Consider the following 4,846-nt stretch of genomic DNA (forward strand, 5'->3'; position numbering starts at 1 on the left):
AAAAAAAAAAGAATTCCCTGCCAGGTCGGGCGTGGTGGTTCATGTCTGTAATCCAAGCTCTTTGGAGGCCAAGGCTGGCGGATCACCTGAGGTCGGGAGTTCAAGACCAGCCTGACCAACATGGTGAAACCCTGTCTTAAAAAAAAAAAGAAAAAAAGAAAAAAAAAAAGAATTCCCTGCCAGTAGTCCGCTGGCCCTTTCTGCTTCTTCCTACTGGATTGGGGATCACAACTGTGTGCAGGGAATTCCAGACTCACTGTACAGTGGAGCCCGCCCTTGGCTTCAGAGCACGAGGGGAGTGAAGGCCAAAAAGACCACACTGCAGAAGTGGGGGTTGGGGAAGGCTCTGATATCCTCCAGGGGTCAGGAATTTGGGATGAGGCTGCTGGCTGCATGGCCAAGCCTTTCTCCCACTGTTGTGGGAATTAGCAAACTGGAAGACCACGGGTGGATCAGGAGGATTTTATTTATTTATTTATTTATTTATTTATATTTATTTTTTGAGACGGGGTTTCACTGTGTTAGCTAGGATGGTCTAGATCTCCTGACCTAGTGATCCACCTCAGTCTCCCAAAGTGCTGGGATTACAGGCATGAGTCACCATGCCCTGCGGATCAGGATTTTAAGTGAATCTTAATAAAAACCATCTTAGTGGATTTACATTTAAAAGACTGAGTATTGAACAAAGACAAAGCTTGACTTTTATACATGAACCACAGAAGCAGAACAAAGGCAGTTTATTAAAAATGACAGGTTTTACACTCACATGGAGCTCTATAAAAAAAAACAATAACAGGTTTACAATTTAAGCATACATATTGAGAACTCCCACTAGTAAGTGAGGTTCTCAAAGGCGGAAAATGAGGGAAGAGACTCCTCTTTCCTGTCTCTTATCTCAAAGGAGGAGGAAGTAAAAATTGAGAGACACAGCAGGCATGAAGTCAGTGGCAAGGTCGGCTAGTGCTGCTGCCCAGGCCTGGAGGTTAAAGATTAAACCTTCCACTCTTATTTTTTGAGATGGTGTTTCGCTTTTGTTGCCCAAGCTGGAGTGCAATGGCGAGATCTCGGCTCACTGCAACCTCCGCCTCCCAGGTTCAAGCAATTCTCCTGCCTCAGCCTCCCGAGTAGCTGGGATCACAGGTAGGCGCCACCATGCCCAGTTAATTTTTTGTATTTTTAGTAGAGATGAGGTTTCACCATGTTGCCAGGCTGGTCTCAAGCTCCTGACCTCAAGTGATCCGCCCACCTCGGCCTCCCAAAGTGCTGGGATTACAGGCATGAGCCACACCATCCAGCTCAGGTACTTTTTTATAGCAATGCAAGAAAAGCCTAATACAGAAGGGAAAAGGTATTCCATGCAAATGGTAACCAAAAGAGAACAGGATTGGATATACCATTATCATACTAACTAGACTTTCAGGCAAAACCCATTAAAAAACACAAAGAACACTATCTTTTGTGTATGGGTACATAGTAAATGTATATATTTATTGGGTACAAGAGATATTTTAATACAGGCATTCAATGTGGAATAATCATGTACTAGTCTGTTTGCATGCTGTTGATAGAGACATACCTGAGTCTGGGAAGAAAAAGAGGTTTACTTGGACTTACAGTTCCACATGGCTGGGAAAGCCTCAGAATCATGGCAGGTGGCAAAAGGCACTTCTTACACGGTGGCAGGAAGAGAAAATGAGGAGGAAGCAAAAGCGGAAACCCCTGATAAACCCATCAGATCTCAAGAGACTTAGTCACTATTGTGAGAATAGCATGGAAAAGCCCATCCCCCATGATTCAGTTCCTCCCCCTGGGTTCCTCCCACAACATATAGAAATTCTGGGAGATACAATTCAAGTTGAGATTTGGGTGCTGACACAGCCAAACCGTATCATTTCACCCCTGGCCTCTCCCAATCTCATGTTCTCACATTTGAAAACCAAACATGTCTTCCCAACAGTTCCCCAAGGTCTTAACTCATTTCAGCATTGACCCAAAAGTCCAAAGTCTCATTTGAGACAAGGCAAGTCCCTTCACCTATGAGCCTATAAAATCAAAAGCAAGCTAGTTACTTCCTAGATACAATGGGGGTACAGGTGTTGGGTAAATATAGTCATTCCAAAGGGGAGAAATTGGCCAAAACAAAGGGGTTACAGGGCTCATGCAAGCCTGAAATCCAGTGGGGGAGTCAACTTTTAAAGCTCCAAAATGATATCCTTTGACTCCAGGTCTCATATCCAGGTCACACTGATGCAAGAGGTGGGTTCCCATGGTCTTGAGCAGCTCTGCCCCTGTGGCTTTGCAGGGTACAGCCTCCCTCCCACTGCTTTCACAGGCTGGTGTTGAGTCTGTGCCTTTTCCAGGTGCACAGTGCTAACTGTCAGTGGATCTACCATTCTGGGGTCTGGAGGATGGTGGCCCTCTTCTCACAGCTTCACTACATAGCACTCCAGTACAGACTCTGTGTGGGGACTCTGATCCCCACATTTCCCTTCCACACTGTCCTAGCAGAGGTTCTCTATGAGCATCCCACCCCTGTGTAAACTTGCCTTGGCATCCAGGTGTTTCCATACATCTTCTAAAATCTAGGTGGAGGTTCCCAAATCTCAATTCTTGACTTCTGTGCACCCACAGGCTCAACACCACTGGAAGCTGCCAAGGCTTAGGGCTTCAACCCTCTGTAGCTACAGCCCAAGCTGTACATTCGCCCTTTCAGCCCCGGCTGGAGTGGCTGGGACACAGGGCACCAAGTCCCTACGTTGCACACAGCACGGGACCCTGGGCCTGGCCCATGAAACCACTTTTTCCTCCTGGGCCTCCGGGCTTGTGATGGGAGGGGTTGTATGAAGGTATCTGACATGGCCTGCAGACATTCTCCCCATGGTCTTGGGGATTAACATTTGGCTCCTTACTTCTTATGCAAATTTCTGCAGCCAGCTTGACTTTCTCCTCAAAAAATGGGGTTTTCTTTTCTACTGTGTCAGGCTGCAAATTTTCCAAAGTTTTATGCTGTTTCCCTTTTAAAATGAATGCTTTTAACACCACCCAAGTCAACTAGTCACCTCTTGAATGCTTTCCTGCTTAGAAATTTCTTCCTTCAGGTACCCTAAATCATCTGTCAAAGTTCCACAAATCTCCAGGGCAGGGAAAAAATGCCACCAGTCTCTTTGCTAAAACATAAGAAGAGTCACCTTTGCTCCAGTTCCCAAGTTCCTCATCTCCATCTAAGACCACCTCAGCCTGGATCTTATTGTTCATATCACTATCAGTATTTTTGTCAAAGCTATTCAACAAATCTCTAGGAGGTTCCAAACTTTCCCACATTTCCTGTCTTCTGAACTTTCCAAACTTTTCCAACCTCTGCTTGTTACCCAGTTCCAAAGTCACTTCCACATTTTTAGGTAGCTTTTCAGCAACACCACACCCTATTGGTACCAATTTACTGTATTAGTCCATTTTAACACTGCTGATAAAGATAAACCCGAGACTAGGATGATAAAGAAGTCTAACTGGCCTTATGGTTCCACATGGCTAGGGAGGCCTCAGAATCATGGCGGGAGGTGAAAGGCACTTCTTACATGGTGGCAGCAAGAGAAAATGAGGAGGAAACAAAAGTAGAAACCCCTGATAAACCCATCAGATCTTGTGAAACTTTGTCACTATCATGAGAATAGCATGGGAAAGACCAGTCCACATGATTCAATTACCTCTCCCTGGTTCCCTCCCATAACATGTGGGAATTCTGAAAGATACAATTCAAGTTGAGATTTGAGTGGGGACACAGCCAAACCATATAAAATCACATCAGGATAAATCAGGTATCCATCACCTCAAGCATTTATTGTTTCCTTGTGTTACAAACAATCCAATTATACTTTTATTTTTAAATGTACAATAAATTATTGTTGACTGTAGTCAACAATAAGATCTAAATACTAGATCTTACTCATTCTAAGTATAATTTTCCACCCATTAACCACCCTCACTTTCCTGCCTCCTCCACTACCCTTCCTAGCCTCTGGTAACCATTCTTCTACTCTTTATCTCAATGAGTTCAATCATTTTAATTTTTAGCTCCCACAAATAAGTGAGAGCATGTGAAGTTTCCCTTTCTATGCCTGGCTTATTTCACTTAAAATAATGACCTCCGGTTCCATCCATGTTGCACATGACAGGATCTCATTCTTTTTTATGGCTGAATAAATGTACCACATTTACTTTATCGATTCATCTTTTGATGAACACTCAGGCTGCTTTGAAATCTTTGCTATATAGCGAAGATTTATATATTCACACTATTCACAATAAACATATATATATGTTTATTGTGAATAGTGCCACAATAAACATGCGAGTGCAGATATCTCTTTGATATACTGATTTCCTTTCTTTTTGATGTATACCTAAATCCAGCAGTGTGATTCCTGGAGCCACAGGGTAGTTCTAATTTTAGATTTTTGAGGAGCCTCCAAACTGTTCTCCACGGTGGCTTACTATTTTACATTTCCACTGGCAGTGTACAAGGCAGTTTCACATCCTCACCATCATTTGTTATTACCTTTCTTTGAGATAAAAGCCATTTTAATTGGGGTGAGATGATATTGTTGTCTTTTCACTTCTCTGATGATGCTGAGCACCTTTTCATATGTCTGATTTTCATTTGTCTTTTTTCTGAGAAATGTCTATTCAGATATTTTGCTTTTTTTTTGAGACGGAGTTTCACTCTTTTTGACCAGGCTGGAGCGCAATGGTGCGATCTCGGCTCACCGCAACCTCCGCCTCCTGGGTTCAGGCAATTCTCCTGCCTCAGCCTCCTGAGTAGCTGGGATTACAGGCACGCGCCACCATG

Source organism: Cebus imitator, unplaced genomic scaffold (assembly GCF_001604975.1).
Source record: "Cebus imitator isolate Cc_AM_T3 unplaced genomic scaffold, Cebus_imitator-1.0 Scaffold234, whole genome shotgun sequence".
Taxonomy (NCBI): Eukaryota; Metazoa; Chordata; class Mammalia; order Primates; family Cebidae; genus Cebus; species Cebus imitator.